At 42.7% G+C, this 23,819-nt stretch overlaps 1 non-coding gene across 1 annotated transcript; it reads left to right on the plus strand.

Annotated features, from left to right (window-relative positions):
• Positions 1–3,928: 3,928 nt before the first annotated feature.
• Positions 3,929–4,001, plus strand: TRNAG-CCC (transfer RNA glycine (anticodon CCC)). Its single transcript has one exon. It is a non-coding gene; the product is annotated as a tRNA-Gly (tRNA).
• The last annotated feature ends 19,818 nt before the right edge of the window (positions 4,002–23,819 follow it).

Below are 23,819 nucleotides of genomic sequence, written 5' to 3' on the forward strand. Positions count from 1 at the left end.
TTTTGGCTCTAATACTTTAGAATGTAGAATGCATATAACTTGACATTCAGAGTTGCCATAGCTCTGCAGATTAGGCAAAGACGTCTAATGTCTTCTTGGTGGATATAGCCTCATGCCAACGTGCAACCTACAAAACTGTATAAAGAGGCTTTATTCCAGTCCCAACTGAGAAACACAGCCACATGCTGAAGTGGGTCTCAGGGCCTGTTGGCTGCTGAGTTGCGGGGGAATGAGTCACTTTGGTTCTCTTTGCACAGTGCTCATTGTGGTCATCAGAGCTGCCAGCCATGTTTGGTGGGTGAAAGAGAAAGGAGTGTTTTATAGAGAAGAGGGAGATTTCTCTTGTATCTCCTGCCTCAGAAATGCAGGGAGCAAGGAACCTGTGGAGCAACATGGGAGCATAGGGGTTTGTGTGCTCTGAGAGGCTCTTGTGAGGGACCATGACTCCCTGCTCCAAAGGAAGTTAGGGAACTAGATTTCTGAGTCAGAACAGTGGATGCCAGGGAGCTGATGGTGTAATAATCTCATTATGAATCTGAGAACTCAAGGGTGAGTGTACAAAAGGGCATGGTGTGACTTTGGACCTTGGTGGGGGCCCTGGGAGTTTGGCCTTTTAAATCCTTTGGGTCGAGGTGTTTGCACTGGGGAAGCGAGTGACTCCTTTGTTCTCTGGCCACCTCCTTTAATGAAGTCTTTCTTTCCTCAAGTGAAACTGACTGACTGGAAACAAGTTTCTAAAACACTGGGCACAGGATCTACCTTGTTATCTGGCCTGCAGAGGGCAAGTTTTATCCAGAGTTGCATATTTAAGAGAAGATCAGCCCAGGAGAAGGGAAGAGTTTGTTTTCAATAGTCCAAGGTCACTGTGGGTCACAGACTCCTCAGAGCTGGACCTGAGATGGGATTAGATCTGCTAAGACCTTTCCCGCCTAGAAAGTCCTCAGGACTGGAACCTCCTCATGGTGGCATATGAACAAAGAGGCAGGAAAAGGAGAGGAACCAAGGATTCTTGAGATCCCGCAAGTGCTCACTACCCTCTCAGTTACTTTATTATTTCTTAAAAAAATATCTATTTATTTATTTGGATCTGAAGAGTCTTAGTAGTAGTACGCGGGATCCTCAATCTTCATTGCAGCATGTGGGATCTAGTTCTCTGACCAGGGATGGAACCCAGGCCCCCTGCATTGGGAGCACAGAGTCTTAACCACCTGGACCACCAGGGAAATCCTCCCTCTCAGTTACTTTAAATAGTAATTTCTTCTCAGTTGTCCAAAACCTTATCAAGTGTATTTTCTCTCTTTCTACTGATGAAGGAACTAGACCCAGACCAGTAGACTCAGCTATGAAAGTTACAGAGCTCATCAGGGGTAGAATTAGATTGCAAACTTGAAGCTGACTTTCTTCTGGGATACACATGGCCACCTCCTGATGAGGCTAAGTTAGAACCAGATACACACCCACTTGAAACTTTCTGAAACTGGGCCTGGGCTCCAAGATCCACATAGCTCAGTCCTATGGTTGACATTTCCTTGAGAGACTGAACATACAAACAGATAATACCCAGACCATGTGTAAAAATAGGACTCTGACCCACAATCTGTAGAAATCAACCCAGGAAACTAACTTACTATCCACAACTCAGACTTGTAGGAAGTAAGCCCTCTGTCTCCTGCAGCCAGTCTAGGAAGCCAAAACCCCTGTGACCAATGGCCCAAACAGCCAAGACTTGATTCATAACTGACCACTTCCCTCATCCCTCACCCCTCACTTCCAACTTAGGGCCAACTGGAGACAGTCAAATATACACCCTTACCCAGCCAGTGTCCCTTGTCCACCTCTCTCACCTGCAGCTTCCCTAGGTTGGCAGCCTCTAGCCAGGGCATACATGAAGCCTGCCTTTTTTTTCCACAGTGAAACTTTCCTGCTCCTCCACCTACTTTTGAGTCCCTGTCAAATGCAAGTGATGGTGGCTAACTCTCTTGCTATAGTTAGCTTTGAATAAAAAAATAAATGAAAATGTTTTAATTCACAAAAAAAGATGTCCATCAACAGATAAATGAATGAAGAATATGTGGTACATATATACAATGGGATACTACTCATTCCATTAAAAAAGAATGAAATAATGCCACTTGCAGCAACATGGATGGAACTAGAGATGATCATACTAAGTGAAGTAAATCAGAAAGAGGAAGACAAATACCATATGATATCTTCATATGTGGAATCTAAAATATAACACAAACAGACTCACAGACATAGAGAACTGACTTGTGGTTGCCAAAGTGGGGTGGAGAAGGGCCAGTGGGAGTTTGGTGCTAAAATAGCAGATGCAAACTAGTATATACAGAATGGATAACAACAAGGTCCTACTGAATAGCACAGGAAAATATCAATATATTAAACATCTTGTGATAAACCATAATGGAAAAGATATATAAAAAGAATGTATATATATGTATAACTGAATCACTTTGCTATACAGCAGAAATTAGCACAACATTGTAAATCAACTATATTTCAATAAAAAATTAATTTTAAAAAGCCTTTGCTTGTTCGCATTTGAATGGCCTTCATTTATCCTTGCTCTTAAGTAATTTCCTGCAAGGAGATTGCCTAACTCTTCAGGCTACACTGATATAGTAGCTTCCTTTGATATGAATCCTTTTGGTGTTTGTGTGTCTTATATCCATAATGAAACATTAGGCTTTTTGACAGAAGGTACACTAATATTTTCTCTAATGTCTTCTCAAAGAGCAGCACAATCCTATCTACTTAGTCAACACTAATTAATATGTAGTTGATGAATTTATTTTACTTCCATATTTCCATTTCTGTAGCAAAGTCAAGCTAGATGTTCACAATTCTTTGCTTTTTGGGGGAGCATACAAGAAAATGATATTTTTCAGGTTCCATGAGGTTAGGCTGGGAATATTGGGTTGAATTCTGGTCAATGAGAACATGAGCAAAGGGCTTCCTTTACTCTTTCTCCCCTCCTTGTGACTAGAAGCAAAGAACTCCAAGATGCTAGTGTTGGAAGATGGAAGCTCCAGAGATGCTCAGAGTAAATCATCAGGGGACTATGGCCTGACCTGCCTCCAATGGTGAAATGAACAAGAGATAGACCTGAGGTGAAGCTCTGAGATATTGTCTCCCCTCATCACCCCAAAGTGTTCATGGAACCTTGACTAATAGTACAGTCTCCTTGTTTCATAGATCACTGGGGAGGTCTGTCTGCTGTGCCCTGTACCCTCTACTAAAACTTTTACCAACATAAGCAATTTAATGATATTTTCACCATTCCAAAATGTGTAATTGGTATGATCACTTCAAATATACATGCCCAGGGTCCGTTTCACAGGCACACAGGCTATGCGATTGCATGGGGCCAGTGTGCTTAGAAGGGTCCCACATTTAATTTTAAGCTCTGATATTGCTGTCTTAAAATTCTTAAGTTTTGAACAGAGGGCCCTATATTTTCATTTTGCACTGGACCTTGCAAATGATGTAGCCAGTTCTGATTGGGTGACATGAGAAGAATTAGAAATCAGGATCAGCTGTGGTAAAGGTAGGGTAGATTGCTCTTTCAATCATGACAAGACCTAATATTTATATCCCAGAATTTGGGGTTTCCCTGGTGATCCAGTGGTTAAGAATGTGCCTTCCAACTCAGGGGACACAGGTTTGATTCCTGGCCAGGGAACTAAGCATCTCACATGCAGTGGGTCAGAGCAGCCCAAGAGCAGCAACTACTGAGCCTGTGGGCTCTAGAGCCTATGTGCCCCAGCTAGAGAAGACCATGTGCTCCAGTGAAGACCCAGCACAGCCAAAAGTAGAAGAAAAAACTAAAAAAAAAAAAAAAAAAAAAATCTTAGAACTTAATGAATTTGAGAATAACATATCCATGTTAAAACTTTTCCATGGAGCTTCCCTGGTGGTTCAGTGGTTAAGACTCTGAGCTCCCAATGCAGGGGGCCCAGGTTCGATCCCTGGTCAGGGAACTAGATCCCATGTGCTGCAACTAAAGATCCTGTGTGCTCCAACTAGGACCTGGAGCAGCCAAATAAATAGATAAATAAAATAAAACTTTCCCATAGCCCTCCACTACATAAAATTCATGCTAAGGTCATAAAATCATGACCCAGAAGGAACTAAGGAAGTCCTGCTTCTTTGTTCTCCACCAGGCTGGTGCTGTGGGGAAGCATCTCTTCTGGAACATCCATGAGTGTGGGAAAAACTGGCATATATCTTGTAGGGCAATACATTTTCTAAATTTACTTTTCATGTTAATATATACATATGGATGTCTTGGGCTTCCCAGGTAGTGCTAATGGTAAAGAACCCACCTGCCAATGCAGGAGATGTAAGAGATGCAGGTTCAATCCCTGGGTCAGGAAGATTCCCCAGAGGAGGGCATGGCAACCCACTCCAGTATTCTTGCCTGGAGAATCCCATGGACAGAGGAGCCTGGTGGGCCAAGGTCCATAGGATTGCACAGAGTCAGACATGACTGAGGCAACTTAGCATGGATATCTTAAATCTGTTCTAAAGTGAAATAAGGTATAAAAATATGAACATGGCATAGGTTATGCATTGAATTGTGCCCCACTGCCCTAAAAAAGTTATCTTGGAATCCCAAACCATGGTGCCTCACAATGTGACCTTATTTGGAGATAGTATCTTAATAGACTTAATTAAGTTAAATTAGGGCTTGGGTGGCCCTAATCCAAAAGGACTGATGTCCTTAGAAAAAGGGGAAATTTGGACACAGAGACAGACAAGCATAGAGGGAAAACGACTTTGAGAGACATAGAAAGAAGGTCATCTACAAGCCGAGGAGAGGGACCTGGAGCAGATCCCTACCTTACAGTCTTCAGAAGGAACCAACATTGCCAATACCTTGCTCTTTGTCTTGTAGCCTCCAAACTGTAAGACAATGACTTTCTCTTGTTAAAGCCACCTAGTCTGTGGCACTTTGTTACAGAAACCCTAGAAAACTAACAGGGTTGTCAATGTTTGGCCACTAAGTCGAGTCCAACTCTTCTGCTACCCATGAACTGTAGCCCACCAGGCTCCTCTGTCCAGGGGATTTCCCAGGCAAGAACTACTGGAGTGGGTTGCCATTTCCTTCTCCAGAGGATCTTCCTGACCCAGGGATTGCATTGAACCCATGTCTCTGCGTTGGCAGGCAGGTTCTTTACCACTGAGCCACCTGGGAAGCCCACTAAACGAATATGGTTTGTATATGTAAACATAATATCATCATAGTAATTTTATCATTGCATATTTAGCCAAGCTGTCTAATATGGGTATACTAAAAATCTAATTGCACAAAGCATAAGTGAAAGTTAGCTTTGCTGGTCATAAAATGGTGTGCGTGTTCAGTCATGTCCGACTCTTTGCAACCCCGTGGATTGTAGCCCACCAGGCTCCTCTGTCCATGGGATTTTTCAGGCAAGTATAGTGGAGCCAGTTGCCATTTCCTCCTTCATAGAATCTTCCTGACCCAGGGAGTGAAACTGCATCTTCTGAGTCTCCTGCATTGGCATGTAGATTCTTTACTGTTGCGTATTGATTATAATCACCCTCTAAATAAAGAAAGAGATCTGGATTGATGCCATGAAATACATTTACTTTCACATACCTGAATTATGCCATGAGGAGCCACAATATTCTCCCCTTTATACTTTTCTGAATACTTGAGGGCATTTATTTCCTGAGTAGAAGTCATGAATTGACTGTTCTCCCCTAGTCTCAGCATGGATTTCAGTGTTACGTCTTCCTTGCACTCTTCCATTTATTTCTTCCAGTTTTGGTCTGTATTTGTTAGTTAATGTTGGCATCCATCAAATTGGAAAGAACAGTTGGGTTTCAGCTCAGAGTTTGTTTTAAACTATTGTGAAAGGTTACAACAGTTACAAGACAATTGTTGTCCATCTCATTCTTCTTGGATACCTTGTTGATCACACCTCTTAAGTCAGTTGGTTTTAATTCTGCAAACTGATAGAAGACTATTTATGGAGGCAAGAGAGAAAGGGCATCCTGAAGAAGAGGAAGAAATTTTCCTGTTATGAAGTTAAGTGGTCCAAGAGCTATAAAGAAAGCAATCCAAGCAAAACTCTAGTTATTGGCAAAATGAACTTCGTTAGGGTGGGGATATTTGACTCTGAAGTGGATGATAAATTCAGGAGCTAAGATTTTGGATGTTGGGTTGTTTGGTTTTGCTCTAGATGTAAAACCAGATGAACAATTCTAGGCACTTAATAATTTGGAAACCACATTTTCTTTTGGCATCAAATAAGAAGTAAAATCTCAATTGAGGCAGTGGGGTCCAAACTAATTTCAAATGTGAGAAGTCTGTAAATCACAATGCCAGGACCTGAAACCCAGGGACTCTGGCCATAGGCTGTGGTTGGAGACTTCAAGCCAATGTCAGGACTGTGGCCACAAGACAGGAAGTAAGACCAGGCAACTCCACAGGGGCAGACATTCCTCCCGAAGGCACAGCCCGTTCACTAAGCCAGGAGTGAGACAGCCAAGAGCAGCAGGGTAGCATTCAGACAGGACTCTGGTCAAGCAGAGACAGAGGTGGAATCAGTGCCTGGGAGAAGCAGACCCTCCTCAAGGCTTGCCCCTCCTCTGTGGCATAGGTACCCAAGGGGATGCTGAGTGGGCAAAGGCAGGATGGGGAAATGAGTAGGTGGTCCCTAGTCTAGAGGTTCAAAAACAAAATGGAGCCCAAGTGGCCCTGAAATATCCATGCCGAAGTTAGGACTTTCTAAAACACCAGCACTTTAATATGGAGCCCCAAGCCCCCGGGCCATGGACCACTACTGGCCTGTTAGGAACTGGGCCACAGAGCAGGAGGTGAACGGGGCCAAGCCGGTGAAGCTTCATCTGTGTTTACAGCCGCTCCCCATCAGTCACATTAACTCCTGACTCCACCTCCTGTCACATCAGTGGTGGCGTTAGAATTCTCACAGGAGCATGAACCCTACTGTGAACTATGCATGCAAGAGATCTAGGTTGCACGCTCCTTATAAGAATTATCCTGAAACCATCCACCACACACTCCCAATCCATGGAAAAATTGTCTTTCATGAAACCAGTCCTTGGTGCCCAAAATGTTGGGGACCACTGGATTATGAGACTAATCTCAAAATTTATATCATGCATAATATATAATAATTGTATATGGATTATTGGATCTAAACTAGATAATGTCTAAGTCTCATTGCATTACCTTGAAATACTTATTAATGATGGGAAACAGACCTGAGGGGCTTTCATTCAACAAGTAATTGTTAAGTTTCTTCTGTGAACCCAATTCTGTGCGATGCACTGTGGGTACAGAGATGAAAAGGACTCCATGTCTGCTCTCAGAGAGCTCACAGACTAGAAAGGCAGGTGGAAGGCAGATACCGCAGTGTGGCCTGACTTGCAGCCCAGCCCCGATGTGGACCTGGAGTTTAAGAAGGGCTTGCAGGCAGCAGTCTCACTGAGGAATGATGACTACAGGAGGACTTGTCCTGAAGCCGAGTTTGCAGACAAGCATTATTTATTACCTTGGTTGTTTGCTTATTTGAGGTTGTGTGAGGATGGATTTTGGTACCAGCATAACTGGATCTAGGGTAAGATGTGTGAGGTATTTGCCTTGAGTGCAATATATAAGGGAGTGCCAAAAAAAAAAGTCAGTAATCCAGACAAATGAAATTTTAATGCAAAATTTAAAAAAAATCAAAATTAATATAAAAAATCCACGATTAACAAAATATTAAAAATTTCAGTAAAGACAGAATCAGTTCTGAGCCATATTGGATCCTCAAGCAAGAGGAAAAATCAGTGATACTGAACCTATTTTTAACTAAAATTTTGATGCTTTATTCCTCTTGAATTGTTTGCATTAATTTTGATTATTAAAAGCATTGCATTGGAACTTCCCTAGTGGTCCAGTGGTTAAGACTCCACACTTGCACTGCATGGAGCTCGGGTTCAATCCCTGGTCAGGAAACTAAGATTCTGCATGCCCTTTGACATGCAGTCAAAAGAAATCCCCCAAAAGCCCAATCTGCCCTAAACCATTGCATTTAAGTATTATTTATCTTCATCTTGTAGGCCAGTTGTAAAATACTGCATGATTCCACTTACATGCAGTATGCAGACTAGGCAAATTCCTAGAGACAGAAAGTAGAATAGTTTTTACTAGAGGCTAGAGTGAGAGGAGAGGAGAGTTTAATGGGTGCAGAGGTTCTGTTGGGAAGATGAATAATTCTGGAAATGGAAAGTGGTGACGGTTGCATAGCATTGTAGATAGACTTAATGTCACTGAATTCTACACTTTAAATGATTAAAACGGTAAATTTATGTTATGTATATTCTCCTACAATAAAAACATTATTCATCTCAATTACTGGGTGTTTTGACATGCCCTGAAATGTGCATGTCTCATTTTCCCATGCCCCATTTTCCTCACTCCAGTTCCCAGCCTGGCACTAGCACCTTATGCACAAGGTTTAGAGGTGTCTCACAGAAAAGGAAGATTCTGTTGTGGGTGGGGAGGGAGCATGTGGGGTGTCAGGGGAGGCCTGGCAAGGGAGTTATTACCTGAGCCTCAAAGAGGAGAATGGGAAGACTTCCCAGGAGGAGGACCAGCACATGGACAGCATGGAAGTGTTAGCCCCTAGAGGAAGGCAGTGGGCCAGTGATACTGGAGGAGCAAGTGTGGTAGGGTGGAGATTTGGGAAATGAGATAGCAGAAGTAGGCTGGGACCAACGCGTGGAGGACCCGATGTGAGGGTTAACTTCCATCTGTAGGCAGTGGCGGGCTGGGGAAGGTTATACCCAGAACAAATATTTGTGTCTAGAGCGCTATGAATGGTGTGGGGTGTGAATGAGAAGGGAGAAGACCTGAGTCCAGAGAGCACCTGGGATGCTGTGATGGTCATCAGGGAGAACAGATCGGGGCTGGTGCAGAAGCCAACACGCAGAGACAAGGACTCGAGATAGATTTGGGAGGCAGAATTGAAAGAGTCTATCCTTCTGAGACATAGACTTTACAACTAGGTAAAACAGGGCTGTTGCTTGAATGAGTCTTAAGATTTACTGTTAACAAGAGGAGGCTGCCTGGAGTGATAGTTTTGAGCTTGGTTTCTAGAAGCCAAATTGTGTCTCTGCCACCTACTGACTGACTTTAGAAAAGTTTCTCATCTTCTGGTGCCTCAATTGCTCCATTAGTAATGTGTGAACAATGCTAGTAACTACCTCATAGGATTATCATGAGGATTAAATGCGTTACTATTTGTGAAGCACTTAGCACTCACTGGGCACATGCGCTCAGTCACTTCAGTCGTGTCTGACTCTTTGTGACCCCATGGACTGTAGCCCACCAGGCTCCTCTGTCCATGGGATTCTCCAGGCAAGAATGCTGGAGTGGGTTGCCATGCCCTCCTCCAGGGGATCTTCCCAACCAGGGATTGAACCCATATCTTTTATGTCTCCTGCATTGGCAGGCAGGTTCTTTACCACTACTGGGCACATATTAAGTTCTAAATGAGTGCTTGTTAAAATAGCCAAAATAAAATAATCTTTCCACGGCATTGTCAAAGATTAGGATGAAATTCTGGGACTTCATAGTGTGGAGTCACCATGAAATATAGGAAGCAGGCCTGGGTCCGGGAAGTTGAGAGATCCGGAGTCTGTTATTTGTACAGAGACAACAGTGGGATCCAGAACTCCCAGCTGGTAGACTTTAGGACCGGAGGACTGCCCATTTTGTGGAAGGCTTGGCCACTATTCTCTCATTTCCAGAGACAAAATCTGATGACTCAATTTGCTGCAGGAATTTGGTGAATTGCTGGGAAAGATTTATTGACTTTTACAATATTTTCTGGAGTCAGATAGAAACGCTGTCATAAAGGCATGGACACCCATGGCAGTTTCACATCCAATGACTTAACCCTCTCTGCCTGGCCCTTAGTTGCTTTTCATGGGCTCATTGCTCCGCCTGGAATGCTCCCCCTCAACCTCCAGTAACTCCCCTTCTTCCTTCTGGTCTCAGTTCTAATGTCACTTCCTCAGTGACACTGTGTCCACCCTCCTAGACGTTATATGCCCTGTGACACCATGTGCCTTTCCTCTCTGTCCTTTGATGTGGTTTGTAACATGTTCATTCTGGACAGCAAGCAGGTTTTATTGATTTATTTTTGTTTACCATTATATCATTGATGTCTGTGCAGTGCCAGGGCATTGTCAGTGCTCACTAAATGTTTGTTAAACACAATGATATTTTTGTTGAATAGTGAATGACTGTACTTTTACCAGGCTATACACCCCAGCCACCCAAAGGGTCTCCTGGTTTTCTGGATCCATAGACATTCTTTTGGTAGTAAATGGTGGTCAGGTCAGGTTTTATAATCTGTACGGGGTCTGAGGCTTAGGGTTTTCTTCCTGCGGACTCAAGCTCTTCATTGGTGTCTGGAGCATAAGCTGAGTAGGACAGAGTCAGAGCCTGCCATCTCAAGTGGGCTGTCCTTGTCCTGCTGTGGTTCTCCAGGGACCAGCGCAAATATTGCCAGTGATGCCTGTCTCTTGTCCAGGGGTGGGAGTATTACACAGAGTGGAAAGAGTTGAGTTCTCTTAGTTTTGTCACACCCCATTAGTAATGGGGAACAATGCCATGAAGGTGTCATCAGTTCTAATGTGACTGACTATATTAAATGCTAGAAATAATAATGGGAGAAACGTGAGCCTCTCTTTGCTGCAGTGTGTGTTGCTGAGGAAATGAAGAACGTTGTTTTCAAACCCTCATTTCCCCTCTTAGCTACAAGGGATTTCAGCATCAAACGACTTTGTACCCAGATTTCCCACTTGTAAAAACTCAGCCTGCAAGGCAGACCAGCAGGGGGCGCTGCTCCCCTTCCTACGAATCGTGTGGATAGCACTGGAAGACCGTGGCATCTGGATTACGGACCAAAGATGATCATGTCTGCTATTTATGACAGTCTAGTTACAAACCCCCAAAGAGAAAGCTTTATGATGGTGTAATTTATGTGCTTTCTTTAAAAGTCACATGAAGCTAGTTTGTGTAAGCAATCTGTTGGCCGTGTAAAAATGTCCTCTTTTAGTCTGGGCAAGTCACCGTGTGAAAGAAAGGAAGACCCCAGCTTTGGGAACAGTGATTTAACAGGATCCAAATTCACACATCAGTTCAAGGTCATCTGAGTTGTTAGGGGTCGTAGGAACTTGGATGTGAGTTTTCAGTGAATACGGATACAAATTGAAAGATGATTATGATAAATGAAGGGGGGCATTTCATAGTTGTTACACTAAATATCTCAATCTAATTTTAGCTTAAGGGAGGCCTTCAGAGAAAACTTATGAGTGGAAAGTTAAAGGGAAGCAAGTGGTTTCATCTGCAAGGGCGTAGATGGTTTATCTAACTCTCTGGGATACAGTTTTGGTTTGAGGAGTCTGGGCTTTTGAAAGTCTGAGCCATCTGACTAGAGATTGCTCCTGCAGGCTCTCCAGTTTCAGCTGGGTCTTGGGTTCCTTCCAGGATTGTGTCATTGAAGACTGGAGTGGATCGTCACATCAGTAACCCCGGGCTCCTTCTCTTCACAAGCTTGAGGCCTCTCTGCTTCTGTGGCTGAAACAGAGGCAGATAGTGAAAGAGGGCTCCGCTTCCCGCAGGGGGTGATGGCTCTTCACCAGTCTCCAGGGTGGACTGCGGAAGGTTAGGGGTGCAGTGACCACTCCACTTCTTTACATGCTCCAAGCTGCTTTGATTACTTTTTGATAATTCCCAAATTTCCCTGTTGGCTATTTGATGACCACTTTAAGGGAATGTTACTAATTCCTTGTGTGCCTGCTAAGTTGCTTCAGTCATGTCTGACTCTTTGTGACCCTATGGACTGTAGCCTGCTAGGCTCCTCTGTCTATGGGATTCTCCAGGCAAGAATACTGGGGTGGGTTGCCATGCCCTCCTTTCCAACCCAGGGATTGAATCCATGTCTCTTATGTCTCCTGCATTGACAGGTGGGTTTTTTGGTTTTTTTTTTTTCCCCACTAGCGCCACCTGGGAGCTTGGGAGATGCTGAGGGACAGGGAGGCCCGGTGCGTTGCAGTCCATGGGGCTGCAAAGAGTTGGCCATGACTGGGTGACTGAACAACAACAATGAGGGAATGCGCTTCCCTGGCGGCTCAGCCATTAAGAATCTACCTGCAATGCAGGAGACACAGGAGATGCAGATTCGATCCCTGGGTCAGGAAGGTCCCCTGAAGAAGGAAATGGCAACCCATTCCAGCACTTTTGCCTAGAAAATCCCATGGACGGAGAGGTCTGGTGGGCTATGGTCCATGGGGTTGCAAAGAACAGGGCGTGACTGAAGCGCTGAGCATGCACACACGAGGGGATGTTGAGTCACTGCCGGGGAAGTGGAGGAAGGCTGCTGCAGGAACCCCTCCAAAGTGGAACGACAACCGTGGGTGACAGAGGAAGGCAGCTGACCCCTCCAGCTGAAGGCGTGTGTCTCACTCAGTTTTCTGGCCATAAACGTTTCCCAGGAACCAGCCTGCTTAGTACCTGTTTCTTTAGTCCTGGGGCTGTTTCTAGCACCTCAATTCTTTCATATTAATGAGGGAGACACAGCTTACTTACCTGCTGCTTCAAGCTGGCAGAGTGGGAATTCTATTAGAAGCTGGCCCTGTAAACCTTGAGTCTTGGTTGGAAGTTTGATTTGGGGAGGCTAAATAATGATCAATCCATTGTTAGAAAAAAAAAGGCCAATATTTCATATCAGGTGCCACATGCAGCCTCCCTAATAGGTGATCTGTGAAACTTTTTTTCTTTGTGAAGAATAAAACCTTCCAGGGACTTCCCCAGTGGTCCAGTGGTTAAGACTTGTGCTTCCAATGCAGGAGGTGTGGGCTCCATTCCTGGTTGGGGAACTAAGGTCCCACATGCATGGTACTGCTAAACAAACAAAAAACATCCAAAGCTCCCCAGTGTTCAAAAATTTGCCTTCCCTAATGGTGGCCTCTCTGAGGCAGAGGTGATGCTAATGGTCACATGGGGGCTCATCAGAGGCGCGGGGAAATGACCCACACCTGTGTCTTGACCCCAACTTACAACAGGGTTTTGCTGATTTGCCTTTTCATACTGTTCACGGGGTTCTCAAGGCAAGAATACTGAAGTGGTTTGCCATCCCCTTCTCCAGTGGACCATGGGAGTTGGTGATGGACAGGGAAGCCTGGCATGCTGCAGTCCATGGGGTCGCAAAGAGTCAGACACAACTGAGCGACTGAACTGAACTGAACTTGCTGACTTGGGGGTGGATCGGGCAACATCAGGCACAGGAGCACAGGCAGATGTTGGGATGTTTAGAGCAGGGACAAGGGGCCTGTTCCTCTTTGCTGGGGTGGGATTGATTAATGGGGGTGGGGCCAAGGCAGATTCAACCAGCCGAGTCTCCTGCTGGCAGGAGAGCTCGTGTTTGAATACTTTTTTGTAAAGACTTCGTGGAGGTCTTAAAAACAGGATAAAGTCCCCCATGTGTCTGGAGGTTTAGTGGGAGGTCTTCCTATAAGCCTGGGTGTGGATTTGATGAACCCTCAAAGTCTTTCAACATTCTGATTCTGTGGTCAAGATTCGACAGACACATGTGGCCACAAAGGAAATAAAATAGGGATCTAATGGAAAGTATGTTGTATATCTTTAGTTTCTGCCTATTTCCAAATGGGAGATAATCTGCTGGATACTGCAAGATTGGGCCTGTTCTGTCTCTGCTTCAAGAGCTCAGTGGGGTTGGTTCTGGTCATCTTGGCCTGAGCATTCTACTTTAACATAAAAACATTGGTTCCAAATTCTTCTTAAAATCCCGAAGCAAAGGATCTGAGAAAATGTACATTTCAGGATGTTATAGATGTACTTGTTTATTTATTTGTATTTTACATTTTCTTGGATTGAGTTATAGTTGATATTCTTGCCTAGGGAATCCCCTGGAGAGAGGCTTCTGGCAAGGTATTCTCCATGGGGTTGAAAAGAGTCAGACATGACTTAGTGACTAAGCAATAAGAACAAATAGTTGATGTACAATATCACATAAGTTACATGTTACCTGTTACATATTACTTACATATTACATAAGTATAATATTTTACTTATGTACAATATTACATAATATTACATAGTGATTCACAATCTCTTTCCATCACTTCATGGCAAATAGAAGGGGAAAAAGTGGAAACAGTGACAGATTTTATTTTCTTGGGCTCCAAAATCACTGCAGACGGTGACTGCAACCATGAAATTAAAAGACGCTTGCTCCTTGGAAGGAAAGCTATGGTAAACCTAGAAAGTGAAGAAAGTGAAAGTCGCTCAGTTGTATCTGACTCTTTGCAACCCCATGGAATTCTGTACAGTCCATGGAATTCTCCAGGCCAGAATACTGGAGTGGGTAGCCATTCTCTTCTCCAGGGGATCTTCCCAACCCAAGGATCAAACCTAGGTCTCCTGCATTGCAGGCAGATTCTTTACCATCTGAGCCACCAGGGAAGCCCAAGAATACTGGAGTGGGGTAGCCTATTCCTTCTCCAGTGGATCTTCCTGACCCAGAAATTGAACCAGGGTCTCCTGCATTGCAGGCGGATTCTTTACCAGCTGAGCTACCAAGGAAGCCCATGATAAACCTAGAGAACGTATTAAAAAGCAGAGACATCACTTTGCCAACAAAGGTCCATCTAGTCAAAGCTATGGTCTTTCCAGTAGTCATGTACTGATGTGAGAATTGGACCGTAAAGAAGGGTGAGCACTGAAGAATTGATGCATTTGAACTGTGGTGCTGAGGAAGACTCTTGAGAGTCCCTTGGATTGCAAGGAGAGAAAACCAGTCAATCCTTAAGGAAATCAACCCTGAATATTCATTGGAAGGACTGGTGCTGAAGCTGAGACTGCAATACTTTGGCCACCTGATGCACAGATGCTGGAAAAGATTCAGGGCAGGAGGAGAAGGGGATGACAGAGGATGAAATGGTTGCCTGGCATCACTGACTGAACAGCCATGATCTAAGCAAACTCTGAGAGATAGTGAAGGACAGAGGAGCCAGGTATGCCACAGTCCATGGGGTTGAAAAGAATCACACACGATTTAGGGACTGAAAAACAACAGTAACAGATTATTCCATTTATAGTTATTATGAAATACTGGCTATATTCCCTGTGTTGAACAGTGTCTACTTGTGGAGTAATTTTAAAGATTTTACTTATTTATTTATTTTTGGCTGTGCTGGGTTTTCGTTGTGATGGAGGCTACTTTCCGTTTGGTGTGCGAGCTTCTAGTTGCTGTGGCTTCTCTTGTTGCAGAGCAGAGTCTAGGCCAAGCAGGCTTCAGTAGCTGTGGCACGTGGGCTCAGTAGTTGAGGTTCCTGGGCTCTAGAGCACAGGTTCAGTAGTTGTGGTACACAGGCTTAGTTGCTCTGTGGCATGTAGGATCTTCCCAGATCAGGGATCGAACCCATGTCTCCTGCATTGGCAGGTGAATTCTTTACCACTGAACCACCAGGGAAGCTTGAGTGTTTATTTTGTACATAATAGTTCATACCTCTTCATCTTCTACCCCTCTCCCACCCCTCTTCCCTCTCCCCACTGGTAATCACTGGTTTGTTCTCTATATTTGTGAGTCTGCTCTTTTTTATTATATTCACTAGTTTGTTTTATTTTTAAATTCCACATATAGGTGATTTGATACAGTATTTGTCTTTTTCTTTCAGACTTATTTCATTTAGCATAATACTCTCCAAGTTCATCCATGTTGTTGCAAATGGCAACATTTCCTTCCTTTTTATGGCTGAGTAGTATGCCATTGATTATTTACATCATATCTTTATCCATTCATCTGGTGATGGACACATCTTGGCAATTGTAAATAATGTTGCTTTGGGGTACATGTGTCTTTGCAAATCAGAGTTTTTGTTTGTTTACGATATATACCCTGGAGTGGAATTGCTGGATAATATGGTAGTTCTATTTTTATTTTTTGAGACACCTCCATACTTTTTCCCACAGTGGCTGTAAATTATTTACATTCCCACCAACACTGTATGAAACTTCTGTTTTCTCCACATCACGGATGCACTTTTTGGAAATCATTCATTTCTACCCCTCACTCCTTAATTCCATAAAAATAATTTGGTTTCTCTGTTAACATTTAAAATTTGTCCGAAAAGAAATAACAAGTGTCCAACAAGTGTTTTACAGAAAGTGTCTTTTTCTTTCTAGATATTTCTTGCTTGAAACAAGAGGATCTTGTGGTTTGATAAAATATGTTTTGAATACCCAGGGAAGGCCTCCTTCTGAAGGCGTATATACTGCCGTCTCTCTCAAGATTTGAACTTACTCAGAGAAGAAAGGTGAACTGCATTTGTTCCAAGTAAAATATACATCTGTATGATTCACCATCACACCCCTATTCCATTATAAACAAATACTGACCTTGTTCTTCTGATGTAAAGCCAGAGGGGGTGTGAAATATAGCAAGGAGAACAGTCGGATGCAGAAATAAGAACATTCCAAGTAATAGAAACACAGTATTTAAAAGCAGTAAAGAAGGTTCCAATTTGATCTTTCTAATTCCTGTTCTGTTACTGGCCTTGGGGAAGATCATGCAGTAGTGATCAGTCATTTAGGGAAAATTGCCTACATTATTTCCAATTGCCAGTTGGATTATTTTGTCTTTAGGATCTATTTGTTGGGAGGTTTTTTCTTTCTTTGGGCCTTAAGAACTTTTGAGAACTCTTTGTGTGTGTGTGTGTGTGTGTGTGTGTGTGTGTGAACTTTTGACCCAAATACCAGTTTCCATTTGGACACTGAACAAATTCTCTCCTTTCAATGGGGCTGGGAGCTAGTCCCCACCATGATTTGTCTCAGTGTGACATCCCGGTAAAAGGCTTTTGAATGGTAGAGGAACTTGGCAAATGTTATATTAGAAGAAAGAAGAGGAACATAAGTTGGGAAAAGATGCTCCAGATGTGGGATTTTAGCATCAGATGAAAACCACTCCCAGGGTTCAGCGTCTTCTTTTGTAAAGCAGGGATAAAAAGAGGATTAAATGAGATAATATAGTTGTTTCTTCTACAATGTAATAGATGTTTTATTAAAAATTGAGACATGATGAAATTTCATCTAATAAAAATGATAGGGCTTATGGGAAAAATAGAATTGGGTGGAACATTCAACACCTGTAGAGTCTAGTAAGGAATGCTCTTCTAAAAACCCAATAAAAGTTTTAAACATTTTAAATCCCTAATAAATTTTAAAAAGACTGTGGTACCTAGAGCACTTTGCCTTTCAGAAAACATGAGGTTTTCTTGGTGGACCTGTACAGTGAAGTGTGCGGGCTTCAGAGTTATGGAGAAGAGGGGAGGGAACGGAAGTGTAGGACAGCATGCTATGGCTCCAGAGGTGCTCTGGTTTGCTTGTCCTGTTTTCCTTCTGCATTAACTTAAAAAGGAAATCCAGTGTTTGCTGTTTTGCCATTTCTTCCTTTCCTATGGAGCTGCACCTATGGCTCCAAGTGAGATGGAAAGTCACAAAGTGCTGGCTGCTCGGCGTGGTGTTGGAGTCGTGGCTGTCTGGGCCACGCAGCTGCCTGTCACCTGAGGCCTGCAGCCTTCAGCCTGAGTGCTCTCAGCCACACCATCAGTGTCTGCATCAGCAGTAGCACCATTTCTTTAAAAACAACTGGAATATAGTTGCTTTACAATATTGTATTAGTTCTGCTGGGTAGCAGAGTGAATCAGTTATACACATACATATACCCCTCTTCCCTGGAGTTCCTTCTCATTTAGGTCGCCACAGAACACTGAGTTCCCTGTGCAATGCAGTAGGCTCTCATTAGTTATCTATTTTATACATAGTATCAATAGTTATATATGTCAATCCCAATCTCCCAGTCCATCCCACCCACCCCTTCCCCTCTTGGTATCCATACATTTGTTCTCTGCATCTCTGTCTCTATTTCTGCTTTGCAGGTAAGTTCACCTGTACCCTTTTTCTAGATACCACATGTATGCATTGATATATGGTATTTGTTTTCCTTTCTGACTTTTTCCATTCTGTGTGACAGTCTCTAGGTCCATCCATGTCTCTGCAAATGGCACATTTCTTTCCTTTTTAGGATTGAGTAATATTCTATCATATATATCCTCTTTATCCATTCTTCTGTTGATGGACATTCAGGTTGCTTCCATGTCCTGACGGTTAAAACAGAGCAGCGCAGCTTTCTGCAGCCTCTTCAGGCTTGTTTGAGAGGCGCTGAAGCCCTTCCCATTCCTCCTGCTCAAAACCTTTCTTTGATTTTTGCTTCATTGTCACTGATGGTGCATTTCAATTTTCTTGGGCCTCTTGTACTTGTGATAAAACAACTTCTCCTGTTTCTTTGTATATGTTTTTATCATTGTAAGCTTCAGCAACAGACTATCCTGTCTTCTGAGAACATTTATCTTGCTTCACATGACGGGTTGAAAGTTGCATATAAGTAAAAAGAAATACAACATCTTTAAAGTTGCATAGGAATAAAAAAGTTTAATTGAATATTGCTTTTTTTTTTTTTTTGGTCGTGCCATGTGGCATGTGGGATCTTAGTTCCCCAACGAGGGAGCAAATCTGTGCCCCCAGCAGTAAATGCGTGGAGTCTTAACCCTGGACTGCCAAGAAAGCCCCTGAACCATGTTTGCTTTTTGAAAACTAGTGCATTTATTCCTAAACCTATATGAAAACTAAACTCTGGGTAAGGTATTTAAAAATAAGGATTCCACTTATGTGTCTCTGTTTTCCTTTAAGATCACCTATACCATTTTTTTCCTAGTATGGACACCCTAGGATGGGGTGGGCTTAAATTGGGAGATTGGGACTGATATATAAATACTAGTGATACTATGTATAAAATAGATAACTAATGAGAACCTACTGTATAGCACAGGAAACTCTACTCAATGCTCTGTGGTGACCTAAATGGGAAAGAAATCCAAAAAAGAGGGGGTATATGTATATGTATAGCTGATTCACTTTGCTGTACTTCGTTCGTAGTAGAAACTAACACAGCATTGTAAAGCAACTATAGGGCAATAAATAGTAATTTTAAAAAATAAGAATTTCAAAGCCCACCCTAGATCACACTCAATCAGCCCCTCCAGGTGTGGGAATCAGCATGTCATGTTCAAAATCTCTCCAGGCTACTCAGAGGCACACCCCTGGCTAAGAAATGTTGACTTAGAAATTCGACATGAGTCATTAATATCAACATGCAATTAATGTCAGCCTGATAAATTATTGACGGAAATGCCAAATGTAAAAACGTGTGAATCTTAAGGGCTGATTAAAAGTTGAAGTTGACTTTGCCCTCAAGTCTTTCAAGGCATATTTTGGATATGTTAACCAGTTATCAATTCTGTATGATTAGTTCAGGTGGGAAGGACAAAGCCTGGCATAGTTTGGATATGTTTATTTTTCCAATGCACTTGTTCTTCTTAATGAATTAAATTAGCTTAGATTGTTATGTGTTGAAGGATCATGGACCCATGATGACCATAATGATCGTTATTAATCATTTAGGAACTTCCCCCAATATTTTGCAAATGCTATGTCTTAAAAACTAGTGCATTTATTCCTAACTTGACACAATTGAAATTAAATAGACACAAAACATCACCATACCATCTGGAATGTTTTTGAGACCCTTGGCACTCCCCAGCACACACAGCATTACTGCTGGGGGTTACCCTCTAAGATTCCTAATAGCTCTGTCTTAAGCATTTTCTGTCCACTTGGCAAGCCCGGCTGGTCACATGGAGGCCATTCACAGCCACACGTGGTCCTCGTTAGCACTTCATTGCTCTGCATCACAGAGTCTAATTCCCCGTTGATTAATTGAACACTATCACCAGCTTTGGAGTAGACTTACTGAGAAGGCAAACCCACTAAATGCAGGCTGAAGGTGCCATGGTGTAGCATAAAGTCTCTATTTAGAGTACTTCTATTTTATGATGACTAGTATTTAATGTGTGGACTTTCCCCCAGAGTGGGAGGTGCCTGTTTAATGATCCCCTCTGCTTCATATAATTGGGAAACACCTTCTCCGTTTAAAAATTCATGTTTGGAGGGTTTTTTTAGAGCCCGTGGCTAAAAAAAAAAAAAAAAAAAGGAGGAGACATTTATTTTCTTTGAGTGGTGAGCAGAGAGCTGAAAAAACACGTGTGAATTCCCATTTTTGCCACCTTTACCCATGATTTGACAGTTGGTAGAGATGATGAACATTAGTTTAGGCAAACTCTGGGAGATAGTGAAGGACAGGGAAGCCAGGTGTGTGGCAGTTCATGGGATCACAAAGAGTCGGACACAACTTAGTGATGGAACAACGAAAAATGAAGAGTTTGAAATTTGGGAAATTTGTATGAAGGGATATTTCAGAGAAACTGTGTTGTATAAAAGCATGTTGGATATAAAAGGGGAAATTTGATTTCTAGTTCCTCGAGGGGAAAGTACTTAGACTGCAGTGTTCTGGAGAAGCTCAAAACATATCTTAACTGCATTAATGTGTAGTAATGATTTTCATTCAATCATGAATGTCATTTTGAGCAAAATAAAAGCTGATATTATTTGGGTGTATGCAAATCAACAGCTAGCCAGTTTGGGCCATGATAATAAGAAGAAATGGTGATGGGGGAGTCCATGTGGATACCATCTTAGCTGTGGGCATGAGGGAACCTTTTAGACTCTTGAGGGTACATGTGCTACTACTGCTCCAGTGAAAGTTGGGCTGGTCCTTAAATGGGCCAAAGGTTTGCAGGGTTAAGTTTTTTGTTTGTTTTTTTTTTTTAATTGATTTATTTGTTTAGCTGGCTGTGCCAGTCTTAGTTGTGGCATTGAAGATCTTGGTTGAGGAATGTGTAGTCTTTTAGTTGTGGCATGTGGGATCTAGTTACCTGATCAGGGATTGAACCATGCACCCTGCAATGAAAGCGCAGAGTCTTAGCCGCTGGACCATCAGGGAAGTCCCAATACAACTTTCTTTTCAAAGGATCCCTGTGTCCCCATGCGTCTTACTCCATTCAGGCTGTTGTAACAAAATACCACAGATGGAGCAGCTTATAAACAACAGGAATGTATTTCCTGCAGCTCTGGAGGCTGGGAGTCCAAGGTCAGGGCGGCTGCAGAGTGGGTGAGGGCGCTCTTCTGGGTTGCAGAATTCTCCTTGTGTCTTTACAGGGCTAAAGGGCAAAGGAGAGCTTTGGGGTTGGAGGGTGGTCCCTATATTTATAAAACAGAAATAGAATCATGAATGTAGAAAACAGACTTATGGACACCAGATCAGGGAAAGGGTGGGGAAGGATAAATTGGGAAATTTGGGATTGACTTATACACACTGCTGTGTATAAAATAGATGCCTATTAAGGACCTATTGTATATCACAGGGAGATCCACTCAATACTCTCTAGGCCTATATGAGAATAGATTCTAAAAAATAGTGGATATACATAAAAGTATAACTGATTCATTTTGCCGTGTAGCAGAAAGTAAAACAACATAGTAAATCAATAATATTCCAATAAGAATGAATTTTAAAAAGCACTAATCCATCATGAGGGCTCTATTCTCATGACCTAATAGCATAACTCACCTCCTAACTTCATGACGCTGGGTTAGGATTCCGGCATGTGGATTTTGGGAGGATGTACATTCAGACCACAGATCCATGTAAATGAACTCATTCTTAGACGCTGGGTGAGGGAATACTCCTGAATCCACACCCAACCCTCTGTTGGGCTAGGTGCCCCTAGGACCACCCAACTATAAATGCATGCTAACGACCAGCTGGTGGGGAATGTGGAACCTAGCGGGTTCACCCACAGTTGGGGTGTCCTTTTCTTCAAGTGAACACACTCATTTGTTAATGTTTAGCCTCAAATTCCCAGAATTTTCATGGGTTGCTTTTTATTGGAGAAGTTTTGATAAGTACCCTGGCTCATTAAGAAACTGTAAACACCCAGACAGAAGGAATGGAAAAATGAATTTCTGGAAACTTTTAGCAGAATACGAGAGACATTTTTAAAGAGTGGCAGGGTGGAGCCTGGGTGGCAGAGGAGACACCCTGGAGTTGGGAAGGGGCTAGTTAGAGAAGTGAGTGATTGGGGGACCTCCCAAGATTAGATTGGGGAACTAAGATGGCAAATGTACAGTGGGACTCAGCCTGCCTCAGCCCTGGAGCACAAGCTGACCTTGTTCTGGAGCACTGGTTTACAACCCTATGACAAAGTCTATTGGAAGATTTGGGGCGGGGGGGGCGGGTAAAAACCTTCCATTTCATAATGAAATCAAAATAGGGGTTGGGTTGTTATTATACTCTTTTGGTGCGAGCTTTGTGGCACTGTGTTGTTGCAGAAATAAAAGTCTATTTAAATGTTGGCTTCTACAGTCATCAAGGCAGTATGGTACTGGCACAAAGACAGAAATATAGATCAATGGAACAAAATAGAAAGCCCAGAGATAAATTCACGTACCTATGGACACCTTATCTTCAACAAAGGAGGCAAGGATATACAATGGAAAAAAGACAGCCTCTTTAACAAGTGGTGCTGGGAAAACTGGTCAACCACTTGTAAAAGAATGAAACTAGAACACTTTCTAACACCATACACAAAAATAAACTCAAAATGGATTAAAGATCTAAATGTAAGACCAGAAACTGTAAAACTCCTAGAGGAGAACATAGGCAAAACACTCTCCAACATAAATCACAGCAAGATCCTCTATGACCCACCTCCCAGAATACTGGAAATAAAAGCAAAAATAAACAAATGGGACCTAATGAAACTTAAAAGCTTTTGCACAACAAAGGAAACTATAAGCAAGGTGAAAAGACAGCCTTCAGAATGGAAGAAAATAATAGCAAACGAAGAAGCAGACAAAGATTTAATCTCAAAAATATACAAGCAACTCCTCCAGCTCAATTCCAGAAAAATAAATGACCCAATCAAAAAATGGGCCAAAGATCTAAACAGACATTTCTCCAAAGAATACATAAAGATGGCTAACAAACACATGAAAAGATGCTCAACATCACTCATTACCAGAGAAAGGCAAATCAAAACCACAATGAGGTACCATTACACACCAGTCAGGATGGCTGCTATCCAAAAGTCTACAAGCAATAAATGCTGGAGAGGGTGTGGAGAAAAGGGAACCCTCTTACACTGTTGGTGGGAATGCAAACTGGTACAGCCACTATGGAGAACAGTGTGGAGATTCCTCAAAAAACTGGAAATAGAACTGCCATATGACCCAGCAATCCCACTGCTGGGCATACACACCGAGGAAACCAGATCTGAAAGAGACACGTGCACCCCAGTGTTCATCGCAGCACTGTTTATAATAGCCAGGACATGGAAGCAACCTAGATGCCCATCAGCAGATGAATGGATAAGAAAGCTGTGGTACATATACACAATGGAATATTACTCAGCCATTAAAAAGAATTCATTTGAATCAGTTCTAATGAGATGGATGAAACTGGAGCCCATTATACAGAGTGAAGTAAGCCAGAAAGATAAACACCAATACAGTATACTAACACATATATGTGGAATTTAGAAAGATGGTAATGATAACCCTATATGCAGGACAGAAAAAGAGACACAGATGTATAAAACAGACTTTTGGACTCTATGGGAGAAGGCAAGGGTGGGATGATCTGAGAGAACAGCATTGAAACATGTATATTATCAAGTGTGAAACAGATCGCCAGTCCAGGTTGGATGCATGAGACAAG

Source organism: Odocoileus virginianus, unplaced genomic scaffold (genome assembly GCF_023699985.2).
Source record: "Odocoileus virginianus isolate 20LAN1187 ecotype Illinois unplaced genomic scaffold, Ovbor_1.2 Unplaced_Contig_24, whole genome shotgun sequence".
NCBI classification, from domain to species: Eukaryota; Metazoa; Chordata; class Mammalia; order Artiodactyla; family Cervidae; genus Odocoileus; species Odocoileus virginianus.